Here is a 26,263-nt window from a genome sequence, read left to right as displayed (position 1 = left end):
GTATTTAATATACCATTGAAATAAATGATGGTGGGTTCCTTATACGAATGAGTTTGTTGTTCAATTCGTGACTGCGATCCAATCCTGTGTTAAACTATTACAAACTTTATACCAATGAAATAGAGCCATGTGGCACTTTACCACAGGGCTATGTGTCATTCATCTATTGGGCCACATGTTGAGCCTCGTGTCTACCAAGTGTCAGCGTCTAGATGTACAACTTGTCAACTCTTGGATGTGCCATGTGTTAATTTAGCTTTGAGCTTGACTTTCAATCTTTGCCCAAAACTTGAAACTTTAATAAATTTTGCATACAAACTGTGTTTGACACTTTCAAATTGCACCAAAATCATTTTTTTGAGCACTGAGAAATGGCCCTAGTCTCGCTCAAATTCGAAGTTTTTTATTTTTCTGCCTTTCTAGATCCTCCCAGATCAACCCTCCCCATTGAGAGGCTTTTGGACCTCTAAATGGTTATTATTGAAATGGCAAGGACAGGAACTACTTCCCCACTTGTCTAGTGACTGTCTACCCTATTTTATATATTCTTCTTATCAAAAAAAGATGTACAATAATTATGATAGCCAAATCCATACTGTTAGCCATTTCCACTTTCCCACATCCTTTTTCATGTGTTACTTCAGCTACTTTCCATGAATAATACATTAGTAGCATTAACATATATAAATATGCTAATAACAAACAACTAACATGTTTGATCCTCTTGACAAGTTCCCATGACAAATTCCCCCACTCCCAAACACTTGTTTTGTCCATCTTTGCAGATAGGAGTGAAAAAGTATTTCTCACATTAATGAGCTTCTTTAAATGTCTTAGGGTTACTAGTGAAGTATCATCCTTCATTTGACAAGATTGGATGATGTACTTTATGTTGTCCTTGAAAAGGTGATATTTGTGTGCCTTCATGTGGTAGATAACCTTCCTATTGAAAAAATGAAGACTTCCAAGCGCAATTCCACAAATATTCAATGGAACCACATCTAGTTCAACTTCATCTAGAAATCTATATGTAGTAGCAAACCTAAGCTTACACTTATAAATTACCTGTAACTTATTGTTGTTACATACCCATCAAAGTGGATAAGGTTTAGGATGCAATGTTGTTACCAAATTCAGCTTCTTAATAACTGCCTCAGATATCAAATTGGATTGAGATCCAGTGTCAAGTAAAGTATACTTTACATGCTTAGGTACCACCCTGATATGAAATAGTTCATTTTTATCCCTTGTTGAAATTTAAGAAGAAATACAAGAACCATAACCATTATGTGAACATGATGTGCCTTTCAAACCCATAGTTGTGATTTGTGCCTCATCACCAGAGTCTGACACTAGATCCTGTTGGACTGTCATTGCCACCTTCTCCTTGCATTTCCTTTCTCAGAACCACTTAGACCTTAGCTCTTGATGTATTTTCCAACAATGCTCATCATTGTCTCCCTATTTTTTGCAATGGATACAAGAAGTTTCTCATTGCTTGCCTTCAGAAAAGTTGTTCTATTTGGTTTCTCCTTCCCTTTTCCTTTATCATATTTTGACCAAATTTCTTCCACAAAGACTCCACCCCATTGTTTATGTGCTTCAATATCGGTACCTTGTATGTAAACCTCATCTAGGTTAGATGGCCTCAACAAGAAAATAGTATTATGGATATAACGATGAAAACTACCAATATATTTCAAAAGAGTCTCTTGCATATTAAGTGGAATATTCAAAGCGAATGCATTTTTCCTAAATTACTCTATAAGGTTTTGCACACTTTGGTGTTTACACTATCCGATAGCTTTCCATTTTATTATTCCCTTCTCATCATGTGCGAAAGGATAGAATTTATTTTTCAATGCTAAAGTAAATCCAAATCAAGTGGAAATACTTTTACCTTCTTAATGCCTATTTTCCCATCATATTAAGGTAGTAACTTCCAATCGAAGCGAGGCCAATATAATTTTTAACTTGTCATCAATGATCGGCTATATGGTATTATAATTCCATTTGGTGAATCGAGTTATCAATTTTTTTAGCATTAAGCTCACCATCATAAACTGGCAAGTCAAATTTAATATCCAACTTCAACAACAACTTCCTTGATGAGGCTTTTACATGATGAGATTGAGGAGGAGAAAGAGGAGGACTTGATGGAGGAGAAGAAGCAGGAGGAGTCTTTTTTGAATCACCATCATTTCCTTCATCTTTAACTTCTTTCTTCGATGATCTTTTAAAATATTTCCATTCCTGATACATTTATTTAACCATGGTGTTCATTGCCATACAGCTTCATGAAACTCTTTGTTGGAATGAAAATGAATCTTTTCTCCCTCATGTGATGACATTTCTCTTCTTTTAGTAAAGCTTCTTGATCTAATTTATGGATTTCCTTCAATAAGTGTTCCTTCACTTTGCTTGAATTTGCTCCTACTTATCATGCACACTCATAAATCACCATCAAACTTGCTATGATACCAATAATTTAGTGTTGGTGATTGATAATGAGTTATTCAAAACCAATATATATTGGGTAATACATGAGTGCATTAAACTTACGTCTAGACTAAGATCAATGTTCTTTGAAAGTGCGTTGTAATATTTAGTTGTGAATATAAAAGTGATGAAGCTCAAAAGTTTGATTGTTTTCATAATAAAAGGTTTATATGGTAAAGTATATATGTACCATGTGAATATTTGTAATTTTCCCTTGTTTATTTTCTATTCCTTAAGTTCTCTCATGTGAATTTAATTGTTTATATTAATTGAGCTTCTAGTTCTAGTTTATATGTCTAGTCAACTCTATATTTGGACTTGTTGTGTCTAAAGAATAAATTAGGTGTCTTATTCCAAACATATGGCATTGGAGCTCATTTTGCTTGGAGAGGGTTGTCTCTTTTGTAAAACTTTAAGTATATTGAACTTAGATCTATTTAAGAAAGTCATTATTTAATACATCTAAGTTAAACATATTCTACCAAGAGTCATAAAATATAAATTTGGTTAAAGAAAGATGGCTAGAAGCACAAGAATCAATATTGTGCATTTTAATAGCCATTTTTTTTTTATCTTTGGAAGCTTAAAATGGAAACTATCCTCATTGGTTGAAAATAGAGGATTTTTATTCATATTGGAACACCTCCAACTAGAATGTTGAAGGATAATTCATAGAAAACTAAGAGAAAAGTGAGGGGCATTATTCAAATTTGTCATGAAATTTTGATCTTGCCAAGTGTTTTGATGGAATAAACTAGTGAGAAACTATAGGATAAGTTTGGAATTTTATTCCAATTGAAATCACTAGTAAGTAGGTCAAATGTTTGTAAGAAACTCTACCCTCTACATATGAAGCAGGGTGGGTCAATCATAAAACACCTACACACTTTCAACATTCTGCTTATTCAACTATTGATTGTGGATATCTATATTATTGAAGAAGAAATTTGTATTGATAAATTATTTTATCTTCTAGACTCCTTGGATAGTCTAGACATTTCTATTGGGAGTAACATAACTATAGTAACTCTTGGCGATGTGAAAAAATATCAATTATAAGAGGAGATGATGCAAAGGAACATGGAAGGATAAGAAAAATATATTCTATCTATAAGAGTTCAACCAAAAATCTTGGGGAAAGGAAAATTCTCTAAAGGTAGATATAGGTCAAACGAAAGATGTCAATCCATAATGAAGAGAATAAAAGTATGATATAAATGTGTTAAATATAGTCATTAAAAAAAATAAGACAATGATCACAAAATAAAGAAAGGGATCTAATGAGACCCCAAGCTAAGCAAGAATTTATTTGTATGAAGGAGGGGATGTATATTTAGCTTCGACAACTACATAGTTAAATGACAAGGCATGTTTGATCAAATTAGGTGTATATTGTCATATGACACCATAGAAGGTGTGGTTAGAATATGAATATGAGGAATATGATGGAGGGGATTCTAAAATAGATGATAATTCAGTTATGAGGGTATTCAATTAAGTTCACGTTTGAAAATTATGAAAGGATATTCAAAGTAGAACATTCTTGAGGGTACATCATATTTTGGGTTTATAAAAAACACAATATTAGCATTATTTATGCATGGTTATGTACCATATTTGAGAATGGTTATTGTAGTATATTTTGCTGTGAATAGTTGTTGACAAGAGATGTTCATATTATGACATTATACATTCTATTAGAGAATATCAACCTATGTGGATGTGATAGTTTAATCAGTTCCAAACAAAAATAACCAAACACACTGAAAAGATTGAAAGTAAGGCTTTGGAATAAGATGGCATGAACTATAACTTATTAGACTAGAACAAAAAAATCTCACACAGATAGAAATTTTGAGGTATCCTCGATGGACTCACTAGTTATCCTATCCCTAAAATCGTAGAAAGGCCAAGGATATGTTGATGTATAGATCCCACCTTAGGATGTGATATACAATGGTTTGAATAACTAATCTAATCTCCTAGTTGCAGTGCAATATATAATCATACAAATAACATAAATTAAAATATAAATAATTGTACCCGAAACCATCGTAGGCTAATTTAGTTTGCAAACCCCTTTTTTCAATTGGAAAACCTATTCCTACCCATAGATCCTTCTCTAGCTCCTTAATCCAAACCCATACACATAATCACAAACATATAGTGATGAGATTTGTGTTCGCAAAAGGAAAGCTAACATGAATCATAAAGTCAATACAAAAAGTCAATCAATTTTCTCACATATATAGACATAAAATGGATAAGGAAACAAGATTTCATTTGTATAATAGAAAAATTAAATAAGGAATTATAACCAATATGTAGCATGTGATCTCCTCTAATCCATTTCTTCTCCCCTTCCCTCGTCTTAGAGATACATTTGGCTGATTTGAGATGTAAGAGAGGAATATTCTAGTGATGTTTCACTAGAATTAATAAGATAATTCGCTAATTCCTTAGCTCTCACCCGTGAGAATGTATCACTAAATAGGTATTTCTTGGATCTAGGTGGATGTATCTGGACACCTACGGTCGTGAGAAATTAATATAATTCTTTAAACAATTACCCTTTGGCAACTTAGCAACTTAGCATGGGATAAATTGAGATGATTTGCTTGGGAATGACAACTTATAGAATTTTAACCTCCACCACTCTAACAATGAGAGAAAGTTATACATCGGTTTATAGTGCACACCTGTAATGAAGCGACGGCTACACAAGGAGGATATATTCATTTCGACGACAAGTGAAGGGAGTTGACATTAGGTTCCCTTCATTAACATACAGTGGTAAAAATGTTATAAAATATCCTTCTCTATATAATGTGTATAATAAAAGTAACGCTAAAGTTATGTTGCACATTTTTTATATTCTCTTATTTCATATCAAACTATGGCCCAGTTCTTCGAAATATTTAGTTTAGAGAATATGTTAATTTCGCTCTTATGTATTAAGTTTAATAATTTTAATTAATAACTATAACTAATGATTTTAATTAATAACTATTATCTCAAGTAAATTTACTTGAATCGATTTCTCTCTTTTCTTTCTTACTTAGAATGTGAGTTTTGTAAAAGATACTTTATAATATTAAAAAAAAAAATCATATTCTTGAATAAATCTCTATTTTTTTGCTTACTTAGAATGTTAATTTTGTAAACGATGCTTTATAAAAGAAAAAAACAAGTTTCGCGTTTCTATTTTTTTGCTTACTTAGAATGTTAGTTTTGTAAACGATGCTTTATAAAAAAAAACAAGTTTCGCGTTTCTTAATTAATGTGAGGAAATGACTAAAAGACACTAACTCATAGACTTCTTGTTTTGTTTATGGAAACCTTTTTGTACATTATCATAGATTACCTTAAAAAAATACAACAAGATAAAGTAACTATTATTTGTGTTCAGGTTCTCTCAACTCATTGGTATTGACATATTTATAAATGAATATCATGGTTATAAAAAAATACAACCAGATAAAGTAATTATTATTTTTGTTAAGGTTTGCTCAACTCATTAGTATTGATATATTTATAAATGAATACCATGGTTATATTAGATATTGATATACAAAAATAAGACATTCAATTTATTTATATTTTGAAAATAAAAAATATTTTCTTGTTACTTGAAGAATAAAAACTCAAGGATCTCGATTACTAATAAAATTGGTATATGTGAGAAAGATAGTAGAAAGGAAAGAAATATGCGATAAAAAATGAGTTCTACAAATTTTTGGAGGTTCTTCAAATGTTAAGAATTCTATAAACAATAGTGGAGGCCACCACAGAAGTAGGAGGGGTTCTTATAAGAGTCGATGAAAAAATAGTGATTAAATTTACATGGGGTTAGGAACAACATCCATTAATATGATCGAGTTCCTTGCACTATGTAATGGATTAGGGGTGGCTACATAAAACAAATTCAAAGGCTTTCATTCTTTGGAGATTCTATGACCAACATCCATCAAATGAAAAAGGCCAGAGATTTAATGAGTTCCTCATCTCTCTCTATAGCTCTAAGAGTTATTAGTTCTACTTCTACATTTGAAAATTTTGAATTTTATCATATTCTCCGATAGTTGAATGTTCAATTAGATGAAGTTTTCTAAAAACGGTTCTAATTTTGGGCAACAAAAACTTGAAATGAACAACTTAGATTTGTTTTTCCTTATCACATAGTTCTCATGAATTTTGCCAAATATACAAGGGTGGTTCGTGGCTCCTATACTCCCAATAGGAATAAGCATCAAATTTGAATTATCTGCCTTCAAAGCATCAAAGGCGTGGCAAATTCCAGTATCATTGGAATGATGGGTAGGTGGCATGCCCTTGTATCCTTCTTATGCAAGGTGGACAACATATTGAGTTTCAACTACTGATGATCTCCAAATCTCCGACCTACGTATTTGTTTTCCTATCTTAGTATTTGGGATCTCAAGTGTTGTGACTTTCTGATTGTTCCAAGATATAGGTTCCTTTCCCATTTATGCCTCCTATTGTGGGATGTTGATTGGTTATCCTGGGATGCGATGATCAAAGCCTCAGTTGAAAAATTGAATTTATAGAAGTCGATTCCCTGCACATTCGTGCCATTCCTTTGCTCAGTGAATCTTTGGTTAATGGAGAAAAATCTTTGGTGGTTGTCTGGCTCTTTGTAGTAGGTAGATTACCTATATATTGAATACTTGGCCTCCCCACAGTGCAGTTGAGTTCCTGGATCACGTTGGTTTAGTTGTAGGATCTTCTTTCAATTCAGGTCAGTTTCATTGGGTCCCCATATTTGGTTATATAATTTCCAATTCTCACATCCTCTCTAATAACAGTGAGGTATGTCTGGTGTTAGACACGCTAGTGAATGCAACGCATGTATTGCTTGTATCCAATTCCAAGCTGATATGGAGAAATCAATTGATGACCTCAAGGAGGAAATTCATGTTATTGGAGAAAGTTTAGTGACCATAGAGATCACTAGGTTTGGTATTCCATCAAAGACTATGGGTGTAGCAGGCACTAGCGTTGTGGCCAAAGGGAAGAGAGCTCATTGACTTAGGGGCAACGATACTAATAAGACAAATTGAACTTATCTTTGAGGCTTTCTTTTAGTCACGTCATGTTTTGAATACATATTTTCCTACGATACAATGTAAATTTTGCTATATTCTAGGAAGTTTTTGTATGATTTATAGTGTCAATGTCTTTAGGATAATTTGGAACTTCAATCCTAGAATCAGTAAATTCCTTGAAGGATAATTTGGAACTTCAATCCTAGAATCAATAAATTCCTTGAATACTCTCTAGTCCACAAAAATTTTGTCTTGAAAAATATATGTAAAGGTTCTCCTCCCTAACCTAGATTCCATTATTAAGCTCTTAACCATTATGTTTAAAAAAAGTGAAGTCTATAAATTACTTAGGTGAATATTGATTAAATAGCATAATCAAAATAAACTAACATGACCGATAAAGTGTAATAAGGAAAAAGAATCACTCAAATAAAAAAAGAAAAAAACCCTAAAATAAAATAAAATAAAAATAAAAAATCATATGAAATTGAAATTCATTTTTTTAATTTAAAAGTTTTAATTTTAAAATCAAAACTAACATTTTTAAAAATTAAATTCATATTTTTTTATTTCTAAATTATTTAAAGTTAGTATTTTCAAAATCAAATCTCTTAAACTTTTGTTTTAATATTTTAGATTTAACAAAACTAAATTTAATATGTAATAAAACAATTTGAGAATTACTAAATTATTTAGTAGTCCTCTGTTCTAATACATTCCATGTATGATGAACTTACAATAACATACCAAAACTATATAAATAAATCAAGCTGTTATACAAGAATTTGAAAGTTATCCAGTCATAATGTTAATACTTATTAGCCAGTTTAAATTTTTTCATATACATTTTAAATCTAGTGCACTTGCAACGACACATTAAATCTACATAATCTTTTTCTACACGTAAGGAAACATATAATTATGTACTGATGATGTTTTCTCATACACCTAATTTTTATATACATCATTACATTTGAAATTTCCAAATTGATTAGGTTTTAGTTGGTTTCGAACTTGAGGCTTTTTATCAAAGTTGACCCAAAAAAGTGCTTATTTAAAAAGTAATAACTTCAACTTATTTATAACTTTACAGTTGCGAAATTTAGGTCACTCGTAAATATGGTTTGAATTTGGATTTTTTTTTACTTTTCACATCATTTTTTTACGTTTCGTTTTGTTTAAAATTTTGAAATTCAAATATTTTTATAATAAATTAACTCTCCACTAATCAAAATTATTTAATTAATATATTAATTATAGATATATATATATATATAGATATATTTATCATAATAATTAATTATAGTAATTTTATTTGGAAATTATGACGATGGTTAACTACCATTCTGGAAGACCAATCAGATATTTTCGTGGTTAGATTTTACTTTGAGTTAGGCATTTTCATGTACAGCTCTAACGCTAATTACAATTAGCACTCCTTGCACTAGTAAGATGCACTTTAATTAACGGTTGTTATAGCCTATCCTGGGAATTTATTTTTTATTTATTTTCGCTTTTAATTACATAAGTAAAGGCCTAGGTTGTGTAAACCAGATTTCGGGCACTGTCGGAAAGATCTTGGCATGTTTCGGGGACAGTGGTTGCAGCAACACATCTTCTTTACGTAGATTTAATAGAGTTTAGTCATGGTAGTTGGTTTAGTTATTTTGTTTGGTAGTTGTTTAATTATGAAATTTTTATGGTGTTTCTCGTTAGAACGTGGTGGAATTTAAAAAAAAAAAAAAATTATATATAAAATGGATTTTTGATTATATATGAATTTCACATGGTAAATTTTTATTCTTATTTTTGTTATTTAAAATAAAATTTGTAATACATATATCAATTCAGCTAGCTATAAATTTTTTAAAAGGCTTAAATTGTAAAAGAATCACCACTCAAATTTGTAATTAATCACTATTAATTTTTCAGAAATTTTAACCAAAAAAAATGCTAAAAGAAAAAACCTCGAAAAAATCTAAAATGTAACCAACAGACTAGGCTCATTATATCATAATATCTTATATGTTACCATGGAGAAGTTTTTATGGCCGCAATCAAGGTGCACATCTCAAGGACTCGCGTTAGGATTATTATAGAAATGAGGGAAAACCATTTTCTAACCCGGGATAGGTGCGTGAGGAATTTTTTTTAGTGCACTAGGTAATTTGGAATCATTAACACATGCAAAGCACTTTCATTAAAGACAGACAATGTTTTGGAAATAGAAAGATTTTTAGTATATGTAAATAAGCCTGATTACTTCATAAGATTTGGTGAACATGGTTCATGATTAGGATTAAGATTGTCAAGCTTTATTAAATAATCCTAGTAAATATCCAGAAATGAAAGTTCATTGCACTCTAGCATGTTGGATAGATGGTTTTCTAAGAGTAAGTGTCCAATAATTGACGGTCGCTCAGCCTCCAAGAATAGTATTATGAGACAACGAGGACGAATCTAAATCGATCACACAGCAGTAGCTTAGGCGTACGGTTGGAGTAACGGTGTAATATTACATTCATTCACCCTCCATACATCGGCGACTTTGGCCAGACGACAAAAAGAATAACAAGCAATTAAATTGAACCGATTCACGCCAACAAACACACTATTGAATTCCAGATTACGTCTTTGATTAACTGTGCCATAATATGTGATCTTGAAAGAAAAAAATTGAAGTAAACAAATATCGGACATTTGCATCTGGTGGGAAAAAAAGGAGTCATGCAGAAAATTATATTATATATGGATACAGAATTTTGATAGAGGGATTGTAAAATATAACTATTAACAGCCCAAAGATCATCAACACCAAATATTTCACATTCAGAACTTAATATGTTGTTTAAGATGACATACCTTGACTAACAGCGGAAGATGTAATGGCTGCCATCTTCTGTCTTCTGTCTTCTTCTCAGAATTCGGTTTCTCTCCTCTTGCCCTCACTTCATTATGTGTTTCTTGATGGAGAAGAATACAACTCTTGTGTGGGAGAGAGAGGACCCAATCCTTTATATATTTAACTTTAAGTCTGGTACGTCCATCATATACCAATTCAACGCTTTAATGCTTTAATCCTTTAATGCTTTAATGCTTTTAATTATAGAATGACTTAATTAGTTGGGTCACATTAAGATTTAGAAACTTCCATTTAATTTCTAACATTCTCCCACTTGACCCGACTATTCATAATATTAAGTGTTGAACATCATACCATGATAAATTGCTGAGAGTTATGGCGGTTGTGCACTATTAATTCAATGCATTCCCTTCCATATACTACAATACCAGCAATCCATCAATTCATACTCATAATTTATATAAAACAGCATAATGGTCCACATAATGTCTTATATCATAATGATTAAACATAATATCTTTATAAGACTCTTTCTTGTTTAAAATTACATAAAATACGTACTACTACATTAAAACAAGAGACACATAATTGTATATCAGAAACACATAAAAGAGCTCAGAATGTCACAAATCAATTATTATTAATACAACCAAGACCCATTCTTTGAACATGTTCCTTAAATTGTCTTGGTTGTAACCCTTTCGTCAAAGGGTCTGCAATCATAAGTTCTGTCCTGATGTGCATGATTGACACTCTTTGTTTCTGAACCTCATCTTTCACAACAAGATACTTCAAATCTATGTATTTGGCACCTTTAGAGTACTTGTCGTTCTTTGAGAAAAATACTGTTGCAGAGTTATCACAATAAATTTTCAGCGGCTTGCTAATGGTGTCGACAACCGCAAGTCCTGAAATAAAGTTCCGCAACCATAACGCATGAATTGTGGCTTCAAAACATGCCACAAATTCTGCCTCCATAGTGGATGAAGCAACGATAGTCTGTTTCGCACTTTTCCATGATATGGCACCTTGAGCAAACATAAACAGGTAACCAAAAGTCGATTTCCTAGTATCGCTGCATCCAACAAAATCTGAATCGCTATATCCAATCACCTCTGATTCATTGGATCTTCTATACATGAGCATGTAATCTTTCGTGCCTTGTAAGTACCTCAAAACTTTGTTTGCAGCTTGCCAATGTTCCCTTCCTGGATTACTTTGATACCTCCCTAACATACCGACCGCAAAGCTGATATCCGGTCTAGTACAGGTTTGAGCATACATCAGGCTACCAACAACAGATGCATATGGAATTGATTCCATTTCCTTTCGTTCAACATCATTCTTAGGACATTGCATGAGACTGAATTTATCACCTTTCTGTACAGGAACTATCCCAGGTGAACACTTACTCATTCCAAATCTCTCTAGAATCCTTTCGACATATCCTTTCTGAGACAATCCCAATATTCCTTGTGATCGATCACGGAATATTTCTATTCCAATCACATAGGATGCCTCTCCCATGTCTTTCATTTCAAAGTTCGTTGAGAGAAATTCCTTAGTCTCACGCAATATACTTAAATTATTTGCAGCAAGCAAGATGTCATCAACATAAAGGACCAGAAAAATAAACTTGCTCCCACTGATCTTTAGGTATATATAGTGATCAACCGTATTTTCCTTAAAACCAAAAGATGTAATAATGGTATTGAACTTAATATACCATTGCCGGGATGCTTGATTAAGCCCATATATTGATTTCTTAAGTTTACACACCAATTGTTCTTTACCTTCTACAGAAAAACCCTTAGGTTGATCCATATAAACATCCTCGTCAAGATCTCCATTCAGAAAGGCTGTTTTCACATCCATTTGATGCAACTCCAAATCATAATGAGCTACTAATGCCATTATTATTCTTAGTGAGTCCTTTTTCGAAACAGGAGAAAATGTCTCCTTGTAATCAACACCATCTATCTGAGTGTAACCCTTAGCAACAAGTCTAGCTTTATACCGTTCGATATTACCACTAGAGTCGTGTTTGGTTTTAAAAACTCATTTACATCCGACTCTTTTACAGCCATGTGGTAACTCAACGAGATCCCAAACTTCATTCTGTTGCATGGATTTCATTTCTTCTTTCATGGCATTAATCCATTCCTTTGACTCTTTACTTTCTACAGCATGTGAAAACGAAACTGGATCCTTATTGATTCCAATATCATAATCTGATTCTTGCATATAAACCACATAATCATCAGAAATAGCTGACCTACGATTTCTTTGAGGTCTTCTTAATGCTACTTGTTGTGGTTCATGCATATCAGTATTATGTAAGTCATTTCCTTCAGGAAGTACTTCTTCATTTATATGTTGTTCATTATCATCATGCTGTTCTACAACAGCTGGAACAACATTTGGAGTAATAGTAGATGGAGGAACTATTCTAGGCAATGTAACATTTACCCTTGTTTCCTTTATTTCTACTATTTCTCTTCTAGTACTCCCACTGACTTCACCATTCTCAATGAATCTTGCATTACCAGTTTCTACAATTCTTGGACTATGATTAGGACAGTAAAACACATATCCTTTAGATTTCTCAGGGTAACCTAAAAAATACCCACTCATCGTTCGAGAATCTAATTTCTTTTCATGTGGATTATAAATTCTCGCTTCCGCTGGACAACCCCAAACATGCAGGTGTCTTAAGCTAGGTTTCCTGTTAGTCCATAACTCAAAAGGAGTCTTTTGAACAGCTTTACTAGGAACCCTATTCAACAAATAATTAGCGGTTTTGAGAGCATACAACCACAAATTCTTAGGTAGTGTAGAATCTGACATCATACTCCTAATCATATCTATTAACGTCCTATTGCGCCTCATTGCTACACCATTTTGCTGTGGTGTACCTGGCATTGTGTATTGCGCACATATGCCATGACTTTCGAGGAATTTTGCAAATGGACCTGGACACTGGCCTGAATCATCATATTGACCATAATATTCACCACCTCTATCAGACCTTATGATTTTCACCTTTTTATCTGATTGCCTCTCAACTTCCTTTACAAATGTCTCAAGGACATTCACAGATTGAGATTTTTCATGAAGTAAATAGATATAACCATAACGGGAAAAATCGTCAATGAAAGTGATGAAATACTTTTCTCCATTAAAGGCTGGAGTGTCCATAGGTCCGCAAATATCAGTGTGTATTATTTCAAGAAGCTGGCTGCTTCTAGTGGCTCCTTTCTTATTATGTTTGGTTTGTTTGCCTTTAATACAATCCACACATAATTCTAGATCACTAAAGTCCAAATTTGACAAAATTTCATTACTTACTAATCTCATCATTCTTTCTTTGGATATATGACCTAGTCGTTTATGCCACAAGAAAGCAGAATTTTCATTCAACCTGCTACGTTTACATCCAACATTATTTACTACACTCAACAAGGAATTCGCATAAGTGTCATTCAGTTTCAATTTATATAAACCATCAATTAGAATACCAGAACCAACATTATCAGTATTCTTATATAAATCAAAACAACCAGATCCAATCATACATCTAAAACCAGAAATATCCAATTTACTTGCGGAAATAAGGTTTCTAGATAATGAAGGTACATAAAGGGTACTGTATAAGTCTAATACATATCCACTTTCTAGAATTAGACGATAAGTCCCAATGCCTTCAATTGAAGATTTCATTCTGTTTCCCATAAAAAGAAAACGATCTTCATTTGGATTTATGGTTCGGATCGTAAGAAATCCCTGCATATTGTTGGAAACATGAGTTGTAGCACCAGTATCAAGCCTCCATGTATTAATAGGAACTTCAACTAAATTTGATTCAAAACATACGAAAGATAGACAACCTGCAAATCAAAAATGAAATAACTATAAGCTCATAACTAACGTGATTCAGATGTAGACATAATAGTATAATATAGCACTCCTTTGGGTAGATACTATCTTATACTTAACATAATTAAATACCAAAACATAAGTAGGTAATAAATATATTCAATTAAATAGAACTGACATCTTTGGATGATCAATATTTATTTAATCAAAATATCTATCAAACCTCATCATGTCAACTAGTTATAGAACAAGACTTTCCTTTGGGTAAGTTCTCAGGTTCTATCATTAGTGACGCCAGTTTTTAATTGGTATTATTATAACTGGCAATTTCTATCAATAATCATTATGTCACTTATGCACTAAATGATTATTCTGATTTTGACCACTTTGGTGATTAACAAAATCATAAATCTCATGTGCATAAATAATTTGCAAAACAACATTCTGATTTTGACCACTTTGGTGATTAACAAAATCATAAATCTCATGTGCATAAATAATTTATAACACATACCTTATGCAAAACAATCAGTCATAGAGCAATTACTTTTATGCCCAAATTTCAAACAATTATTTTGCACCAGTAAACTTTACCAAAACAGTAAATGATGCACAAAAAGACCCAATTGAAACCCCTTTATTTCATACTTCAAATATTCAGATCATGCATTTCTAAACACCCAATATTGGCGGCCTCAATCTGGTCCCATGTGACCAAGCTCCCAAACACCGAATCCGCAATGCCGCGCACTCAATAAAATCTTAAGGCCCAATGGTCTACCGCATGTAATGTTTTCAATAAAACCTCCAGATCCAATGGCCCATCGGGAAACCCCACCGCGTCTTACTATTTATTGGCCAGCAAAGTACAGGTTTCTTCACATTACATATATAATAAACCTTAAGTTGGTGGGAGTTCAGCATCACACATTTAATGAGAGGAACAGCTAACGCAAGTGGAGATGTGAATGTTTATGGAATTGGGTATCCGTGAAGCAGACGGAAATTTTAATTTCTTGGTCGGTTTTTTAGTTGGATTTCAGAGGTCAGAGGATCGAATCCATTGGCTTTGCAGTTGTTTTATGAAATGCAAAGAGCAGGCGTCAAACCAAATCAGTTCACCTTGACCAGCGTGAAAATCTTGCTTTAATACATCTCTGCGCCATCAATTATACTTACTACTTGCAAATACTTGAAAATTAATGCATAAATATGACATCACGTGCATAATGGGAGAAACAAGTTCGGACATCACTTCAGAAACTCGGAAAAGAGTACACAGTTCAGTCAATGGAATTCGGATCCGCCTGAGAGGTAAAGTGAAGGACGACCCTGTTCTCATTTCAAATGGCCATACCTACGAGAGGGAAGCGATCTCGCACGAGTTTGCCAAAGGCGGATTGAAGGATCCCATTACAGGCGAAGGCCTAAAGGATGGCGTTTTGACACCGGCAGCGCAATTACATGGCTCGGATTTTGAAGGCAAGAATTGAGCTTGAAAATCGAAACGATGCTGAGCGAGTAAGGGCGCTTACGGATTTGATTAACATCATGAGTAAAGCTCAATTGCAATCATAGGAAATATTCAGTTATTGATTTGCTCTGATACCAAATGTAAAATATAACTACTAACAACCCAAAGATCATCAACACCAAATATTTCACATTCAGAACTTAATATGTTGTTTAAGATGACATACCTTGACTAACAGCGGAAGATGTAATGGCTGCCATCTTCTGTCTTCTGTCTTCTGTCTTCTTCTCAGAATTCGGTTTCTCTCCTCTTGCCCTCACTTCCTTATGTGTTTCTTGATGGAGAAGAATACAACTCTTGTGTGGGAGAGAGAGGACCCAATCCTTTATATATTTAACTTTAAGTCTGGTACGTCCATCATATACCAATTCGACGCTTTAATGCTTTAATCCTTTAATGTTTTAATGCTTTTAATTATAGAATGACTTAATTAGTTGGGTCATATTAAGATTTAGAAACTTCCATTTAATTTCTAACAGGGATGTCTCAGTTCATCTGAATATCAAATGTCTGCATCAGTTACTGGCCCATGTGAGCAGTCGTGGAAGAAATGAGAACTTAGTTTCGCTGAGTCGTGATTACTCAGCAAGACAAATGAAGCATGAGATATTAATATATAATCGACTATCGCTCAAGAAATAGGCTTTAATTTGGAACTAAAAAACTTAGAGGCTGGAGCCGATTTCACGGAAATAAATTACCCCAACAGTTCGAACTTCTAACCTAACTAATGAAATCGAAAAATTAAAAACCCGCAGCAACTCAAACCCACAAGAAAAAAATATCAATGCCTAACCTGGTTTTCTCGGAGCCAATCTTGAGTTGGGCGTAAGTCTGAATGAGCATATGCATTGAGATTGTGAGTGTCAGGGAAATAGACTACCAAAGCTCTTCTGTTGCACCTGTGCAGATTGACGATGAAGCCACGCCACCAACAATATTAACACCTTGTCAGTGGAGATGATTGGGTTCTTACTGGTACAGTGGTATTTCACGACCCTGGATGTTGGCCTTATTCTTTTTTTATGTCTTTTCGGTAAAAGGAAGGCAGTGTACACAGTCCTGTACTTTCTATAAAAGGTAGCGGAAAGCGAGATCAATTCTAATTTCAAAATATCAATAATGATCCGTTATTAAACTTATACCAATTTCCAGAAAGACATACTCAACCGAGTCACGTAACTTTCCATTAAAGTTTGAGTCCAGACTTGCAGTTGCTTCAGTGAGGAATAAAAACAATGAAAAATGCAAAATAAATGGGCGCAAGAACGTTTTAGAAAAAAATTTAAACGTCAAAAATAAGGGTTACATCCCTCCATGCACATCACGGAAAAGGGGCATCCACACATTCGAACAGTCAAATACAGGCAAAATGCCGGTCAAATTCCATCCCTGCCCGTCAACATTGTAGGTAGTTGACGTCATTATCAACTTACATAATTTGTTTCCTAACTAGATTATACAGCTCTCTGCATCTAATCCCCCGATCGAGATTCGAGAGCGCTGTACGGAGGAAACTTATCCCCGAATAACAGTTTGTCGTTTGTCCAAATGCATGAACCCATGGTGAATTTAGAGTGCATGTCAAATCGGACAAAACTTTAGGGGACCACGATTTAAGATGATATGTCCAACTGATAAGCTGATCGAATGTGTCACTTTGGGACGTATTTTAACAGAAGTTCCTGCTATTCTAACAGAAGTGCATGCTACAATTCCAATAAAATAACAGCAAAACGATAACCCATATTACATTTCCAATTAAAAAACAGCAAATGGACACGGTCCAAGCTGCTACGACTTTTGTTGCATTCTAAAAATAAGCCGGCAGACAGAATTGTTGCATTGTTGCATTCTATAAAAACCCGACAGATGTCGCGGGACGCTGAATAGCTATCACATTTTGGAGAAATTTTATTATGACAAAGACCGGCTATTGAATTTCTGTCATAATCCGTTTGGAAATAGTAATTACTTCAGCCTGCAATGTAGTTTAATATATTAAGAGTGTGAGTTAACTGGTGTCAGTGTGATTGTTGGAGTTGAGATTTATATTTGTAAAAATTAAATTCAGTGTATGTTTGTATGTTAGAGTGAGTTTTAGTTGAATTGTTCGTTAAAAAGTATAAATACCTGTGATAAGTTTAATGTAATCAATTTTTGTGTGATAGAAGATCAGTAACTCGTACTATTTTTGTGCGTCACATGTATGCCTTTCCTCCTCTCCCTTTCAAACCAATTGGCAGCCTAAAATTTGCAGCCCGGAGAGTCGCCCGCTATATTCAAAAGATGTCGTAACAACCAATTGTCAGTCCGTTATATCCAAAAGATGTCGTAACCACCAATCGTCCGTGATAAGGAGTCACGGTCTACAGTTCGATTTGTAGAGTCGTAGCTGTCATTTTATTTTAAAACAAAGTGAGGGCCGGAGCACTAAGTGGATGAGCCACCGTAGATGAAGGTTTGGAAATTCAAAACGTACATAAATTATTATTTTGAAAAGTCAAATTTTGAAAACGTCGTATCGAAAGGTTTTCTCAAGTGGTGAAGGTTTGAAAATTCAAAACGTACAAAAATTATTATGTTTTAAAAGTCAAAGTTTTAAGAGTTCATATCGAAAGCCTTTTTTTCAAAGAGCTTGGAGATGGTGTGTTTTCAAAGTTAATCTATCGTGAGAGGGTTTTATTTCTTAAAGGGAACGCAGTTTATTGAAGGATTATTCAAGGGTTGTTTTAAAAATGGGAAATTCTTTTTCTTTCTTTTTTTGAGAATTTTAAAGTGATTTTTTTTAAAGGAGAATTAAAAAAAAAAAAATTAAGAGAGTTTAGGGTTTTAGAAAGGTTCGTTGATTGTAAATTATTTTGGTTTGTCAAGTATGATAGTGTTTTAGATTTTTTATGGGTTGGGATATGGAGAGTTGCTTCATGCAATAAGGAAAGCAACTATAATAGAAAAGAAACACAAGAATCATGAGTCTCAAAGCGCAACTGAAGCAGATTAAGAAAATTAAATGAAAAGAAGAGAGAAAGATCATTATCATGTTTAGAGAGATTCAAACCACAACCATGGAACTAAGGAGTCTAGCAGAAGACAAAAGTGAAATCGAGGTTGATTGGTATAGCTTAGATCTACTACCGTCTCCTATGGTTACTCGTAAGAATTTGATTTTTGGGTTGTCAAAATGCGAACTTTTCTTCGAGGTAAATAGTTAATTGAGTACCAGTCTAAAAACCCATATGGTGAAGTATGTGATGCTTTAGTATTGGATTTTATAGATTAGGCATTGAATGAGAATTTTTTGTGCATTGTATCAAAAACTACGTCTTCCAAGGAAACATGGAAGATCCTTGAAGAATAATTTGGTGCAAGGGGAAGTGTCATGCAACAACAAGTTATATCACACATAGAGAAGTTTGCAATACAAGCAGAAAAGAGCAAAGATAGTGATGGATGCTACTATGCAGTCGCACACGCGAAAGATGAAGAAAACACAACAAAGATTGCAGAGAGAGAAGTTGAAGCCTCTGTGAGTGAAGGAGAGCAAGATCATATAAATGCCCAAGAACTCCATTGTAACGTGGATGGTCAAGATGGATGTGAATACAACTGTGACGAAACACATGTGGATGGTGAGTGCAAAGTGAGATGTACATTGGTGAATCCAGCTACAACTCATGAATTTGGTGAAGTTGAAATTGCTAATGAGCACATGCATTCTGAGATATCTCACAACAGAGTGGATCAAAATTTTGTTGAAGTTAACTTTTATGAAGACAATTTAACTGGTAATGAGTGGATGCATATGATGCAATAGAAAGAACACATTGATATGTTGTTATTTGGTGAGAGAAGCCCACTTGGAAGACAAATGGAAGACAACCTGTTTATAGCATGAAAAGTTTGTGAAGGAGTAGAAGAGAAGGCAGAGAAGCAAAACGAAGAGAGTAAATCTCTCACTGCAGAGCATAATGAATATATTTGTAACATTGATTTTGAGTGTGCAAAGTACAAGAAAAAAATAGTACTTGATGATGAAGGTGAAGAAAAATATATGGATGTTTCAGAAGACAAAGAAGAAAGCATTGAAACAATATTTCAACAACCGAGTGAAGAAGCGATAAGATTCTCATCTCAAGAAATATGACAAAAAGAGGACGAGGAATATAAATCCCAAGAAGCAGAGTGATGAATATAGATTGAAGATGAAGAATTGTGACAACAGTGCCTGAGTGAAAGAGTTGTTAAAGAGGAAGCAGTAAAAGACAAGATCAAAATATTCAAAATATTTTTCAGAACAAATTCAATACATGTCAAAGAAACATTGCAACAACAATAAGTGAAGAAATAGGGAGTGAATGCCAAGAAAGTACAACAAATAATGAAGCAGTTTTGTACGTATAGAATTTGGAAGAAACGAAAATTCAAAAGAGTAAAATTTTTGAGTCATTGTAAGCCTAGCTGAGAGTTAGACAAGCATACATGTTTAATTTAAGATTGAGTCAATTTCTATTGTAAGCCTACGAGGCGTAGTTGATTTATGTTGAGTCATGTTTGAGTTAGGTTGAGTAATACAATCCTAATTAAGGAGGATTGTTGGAAATAATAATTACTCCTACATGCAATACAATCTATATTAAGAGAGTGAATTAACTAGTGTCAATATGAGTTAGTTCGAGTTTAGTCTTATATATGAAAAGGTTAAATTTTGTGTGTGTTTGCATGTTAAAGTGAGCTTTAGTTGAGTCGTTAGTTAAAAAGTATAAATACCACATCATGGGTTTATTGCAATCAAATAAAGTTTTGTGTGATCGATAGAAGAGCAACATCTTATAGTGTTTTTGTACATCAAATTTGTGTTTTTCCTCCTCTTTCTTTCCAACAATATTGGATTAGTTGCAAACTCAAAATACATGCATAATAACCCGCCATTTCCTTTAGAGGTTATTCAAGTGCGGAAAAATTCTCAGCATGTGGCACATTAATAGATAGAAAACTGCATTTTAGAATCATTTATCTATCTTTTTTCTATCTTTTGTTGTTTTCACCACAGTAGATATTATTTTTAATGATATTGATATACATTTTTTAATAAAATTGTTATTATTAATAATTTAAATTGTAAAATTTTAATAATATGGATAAATTTTAGCTATTCGAAAATATTGGACACTCACACATGTCTCAATTGAAAATTCAAATTTACAATTCCTACAAATTTCTACCTTAACTTAGAGCAAATTAACCAAAAAAAGATAGCATATCATGGCTAAATGGGAAGTGAAGATAAGAAATTTCTTCCCCTAATAGAGGCACAACCTGAACCCTCGACACACCTCACGACGTAGGCATGGCTTACGAGCAGGCCTCCTCATTACCAATCATTGATTTTAGATCCTGTACCAGCGTCATTTATGCTAACTTTTGTTGTAAGGCTCATAAGAGATTTAGCATTTTAGCGAAATTTCACATTGTAAAACTTAAACTAGGGTATAATGATCATGCTTCTTTTTATGTCATCTTCATTTTTAATCTTAGATTCTGAAATATTTCAAAATATAATAAACATCAAATTTATGTAATATTTTGAAATATGCAATCCAGATACCAAGCTTAGGTGACACTTTCTCGGGGAACCACCCAATGTTGCCTAATTCCCAAAGCATTACCACTATCCTTTCATAGTTTTGATTCATCCGATATTTCGAGCTCCAAACAAATATTTTAGGTACCTCTTTTAGAAAACTTATTCGATCCATGGTTTGATGACATAAAAGAATAATGCAAAAATGTCAGACCCTGTTTTTGTTGGGAGTAATGGAGAAAGATAAATTTAGATTATTGTTATGATGATGATAGGTTTGAGATTCTAATCTTAGACCTCATATCCTAATATCTAGGGAGTGGTTGAAACCATCCCGTTAGTGTGAAAGCCTATATATTTGCGGCTCATCTGACTCAATGTAAGTGGGCTTGTATGAGTGTTTGTACACTCTCCAGGCATCTCACCTGCAGAGCCATTTAGTTAATACATTCGTATTTTATCATGGTATCAAAGCTGTAGGTTCGAGCAACCTGTATGCTGAGTGAAGGATTTTCCCGACGCGCTTGAGGTGAAATCGTCGCGTGGTTTGGGGGAAAAATCATGCTGATCCCACTGTGAGACTACTCACATTTTATTTTGGACGACCGTCGCAAATTTTTGTTGGATAATCGCGCTGACCGTCGCAAATCTGTGTTGGCAAATAGCGCCAACCCTATCAGGAACAAAGGTTCATGTTTTTCTTTGAAAGCCTGCGAGCTGTGGCAGTTGTGTGGTAGTTGTGGCATGGTCAAAGGGGCACGTTTATTTTTAATTTTGGCTGCCTGATCCGGTTCCAGGAACATCCGTGTGTATCATTTGTATTATCTATGTTATTGATCCGCAAATTCGAATTGATCTGGTGCTATTGACCTGCGCTGAGAAAAATCTAATCTGCTGCCATTGTTGTAGATCGGAAGCCGTGGACGGTGTGAAAAATGCCTGGAGGAGGTCACGTGGTAGAGGCCACATGAAAGAGGCTGAAGACTTGAGGTGGATCGCTGCCTGCGTGGACTGGCCCTGTGTTGGAGGCCACACACCTGCCTAGACACCACATGCTAAAGGCCATAGAACCTGCAGAACATCGGCAGCAGTGGTCATGGAGGCATTCAACCTGAGGAGGAGGCGTTTAGGCTGCAAGGAGGGCTGCGTGGAGATGACGCAACAAAAAAAGTCTTTTCCCGCACAGTGTGGTGGAGGCTAGAACTGTCGAAGAAGACACCGCTGCGTGGTATATTGTTGTCAACATCATCTAGCAAATTTGTCCTAGAAATTTAATTATTTGAGAAACGTAAGTTGCAGGTTGAGGAGATTCCAAAACTAAATGGGTAAATTTTCTTCTAGGTTATTATATGCCATAATGAAAATGTGAAAGTTCTTGTTGATTTGAACCCATCTTCAGAAATATGGTTATCAGAAATTGCTAATTACATATATCAGAATTAGATATTGATAACGTTTCCATCTTGTGAGAGGTAGTTTTGTTGCTCATCGCCAGAGCCAAGGGCACTGAGCCCTATGTGGCATAGAAGCCACAGTATACAAGGTTCTATAGTTGAAGAGCTGCCAAAGTGAGAAGTTTCCTGCCTGCGTGGTAACGAGGTTGTTGGAGCTTGTTAGAGAACTGTGTGGAGCCGAAAAGGAATCTCGAAGCAAGATAAAGTGAGATAAGATGGACTTTAACAACATGTCAATATTTTTAGATATTTTGATTCTAATGATGATGTTTTTCTCATGTGGCCATTTGGAGGCGTTAGCATGAGTAGTATATTCGAGTCAGAAGAAAATTCAGAAAAACAATGTGGTTCTGTTGATGACCATGAGAATCAAGAGGCACAGTCTGTTGTGCAAGATCCTAAGATTGAAGACACATGAGTTGATCTTTAGGAAGGGTGTAAAGAGGAACAAAATGTTGAAGATCAGTTGGACGAGCCACATGAAGTTGATTGCAAAGACGTGGTAGAAGAAGACAAAGCTGGAGAGAATTTAAGTTATGATGATCTCATTAATATTTCTAGGTGTGCAGACATTACACCAATGAATGATGAAGACATCATAGCTGACGTTCAGATGGTTGACATCAGAAATAGTGAGAGGGAAAATTCTCCTATCCAGCTTGTCATAATCTTGAGAAGGGCAAGAATAAGAATTCAAACTTTCAATCACTGGGGAAGAAATGAGGTGAAGACACATCACTACCTCATGCTGAGCAAAGTGAAGATGAAGCCTCAACTCAAGATGAACAAGCATGGACTCACAAGAAAAAAGACCAAAATGAAAACCTATGTCACCAATGTTTTCATGTTTTAATTATAAGCCTAGCTGAGACAAAACCAACAGGCGTATGCTATTGTTCGCTACCCTTTCTCCATTAAGGGGGAGTGTTGGAAGTAATGGAGAAAGCTAAACTTAGATTATTGTTATGATGATGATAGGTTTGAGATTCTAATCTTAGACCTTATATCCTAATATCTAGGGAGTGGTTGAAACCATCCTGTTAGTGTGAAAGCCTATATATTTTAGGCTCATTTAACTCATGTAAGTGGGCTTGTATGAGTGTTTGTACACTTTCCAGGTATCTCACCCGGAGAGCCATTTAGTTAATATATTCAGTTTTAATCAGTTTTTAGATCACTAAATTTAGCGCACACTGCTCAAGTAGTCGTCTAGTGTTGCTTACAAAAATAATTTTAAAATCACACAAAATAATACAAATAATTGTGTAATTAGTTCATAACCATGAAACATTGTTTGCCGTGATCATTATTCTTATGCAATACAAATCTAACAGTGCAAATCTATCCCCAAAAGAGTTAGGTGAAGGTATTTTTGTAATTTCAAAGAACCATATTAAAATCAAAATGTCCTACTCACTTCCATTCAATTCTTTATCAAAGAGCATCTACTAACTTTCAAGATCTCCTACTCATTTTTGTTCAAGTGTTTCTTCCTTCTTTTTATCATATTAGATTCCATCTAGTTTGTGCACAATTTGGAATGTTCTATAGTTTCCTAATAGAATTGAATGAGAAAAATGCAATGCAAATTCATACGCAAGAAAAACAATATTAAGTAAAAATACAATGAACATTCATACACAGGATAAACAATATTATAGTTTAGAAAGTAGAAGCAAACTTTGAAACAAAGAATATCAAGAATTAAAGGGAGCATTGCCTGAAAAAAAAAAAATGTAGAGTGAGATGTGAGAGTTAGATAAAAGAGTAGTCCCTCTGGTAAAAGGCCTATATAGTCAACCAAGTGTATCATTGAACCAACTGCATGAAAAAATTCCTTTTCAATGTGAATGCCTTTTCAATATGGGAAATAGTCATCACATTTATATCACTATTTTTTATTTTGATGAAAAGTTATAAAAATATTTATATTTAATTGGTTGGAGAAAATAAAGTATTCTCTTCTTTTAAATGAAATATTGTTTTTTCATATCAATTATAATTAAGTTTAGCTATGTGGAGAAATAATAACGTGCGAGAAATGGAGTTGAATTCCACCATCTTAGGCTTCGTAATTAAAAGTGGTCAAGAAAATGAAATATTGTTTTTTCATATCAATTATAATTAAGTTTAGCTATGTGGAGAAATAATAACGTGCGAGAAATGGAGTTGAATTCCACCATCTTAGGCTTCGTAATTAAAAGTGGTCAAGTATTGAAACATCTTCGTGATTAAAACTTCTAAAGTATTGAAACATCTATTATTTAGAATGAAATATAAAGATATCTCCCAAGGAAAAAAGAAATATATTTTTTTGGAAGGAAAAAATTACAATGTATACATTTTGAAAGAAACTCATACTCAAATCTTGTTATAACATATCTCATGGGTTTTGTGTATCTATATAACTATAGAACCTATTAGGATAAAATTGTCTAAGTGAAAGAGTCAATGAGAAAAATCCTAGTGGTTGTTTTTGAACCCACATGGATATATTATTGCATGTGGATATAATGCTAAAAACATGAGGCCCATGCTTTTTTTGTTAATAAGTGTAGGAAGCTCTTTAGAAGGTTTGTATGCCAAGTTTGACAACTTGGAGGATGCACACAAGGTAAACATGAAATGCCTCAGGCAGATTATGTATCATGGAATATTGTTATTGTAATGCATTCACATGGATTTTAACAAGGAGACTCTAATTCTTTATCAAGTGGTAGTGAAAGGAGGGCTAGTGAAAGAAGCAATGACCATGGTGAGTGTGTTGTAAATTATTAGAAACATATGGAGGTATAATTAGGTGTTGTAGGATTGAGGCATATTGGATTTCCAAATACCGTTCCCAAAATTTTTTAGAGGACCTAGATAATTACTTGAAGAGGGGAATGTTAAAATAAAAATCGTCATGGTAAAAGAGTTAGTGATAAAAATATGTTTTAGGAAAATAATGGTTATTTTCTGGTCCAAAATTTTCTACTCATTGGTCCTGATGTATTGAATTCTTTAAATAGGTTTCATATATTCCATTGTAGTGTGCCCAAAGAGTAGAGGCTAGAGTAGTTTTTCTCTCACAATTTTATTCCTAATAGAGATCTACATCTTATATTAATATGAAAAGCATATCACAATTATGTTGAACCATAGAAATCATGTCTTTTATAAATATTAGTATAAACAAAAAATTTATTATACATATTGTGGTATTTATTGAAGGGTAGTAATTCTCCCAAAACATTCTAAAAACCATGAAGAGAGCGTCCATTCTTTATACAGATTTAGTAACATGAAGATCTAGTATGATTCCATCCATTTATAATTATGTATGATAATATCTCAATGATTCTAACAGTCAATACAAACACAAAGTGAGTGCACGTTACTGATAAAAAC

Source organism: Pinus tabuliformis, chromosome 5_1 (assembly GCF_031772625.1).
Source record: "Pinus tabuliformis cultivar Carrire ecotype Pingquan chromosome 5_1, CPIR1, whole genome shotgun sequence".
In the NCBI taxonomy this organism is placed as follows: domain Eukaryota; kingdom Viridiplantae; phylum Streptophyta; class Pinopsida; order Pinales; family Pinaceae; genus Pinus; species Pinus tabuliformis.
Note: the sequence above shows the minus strand (reverse complement) of the source record.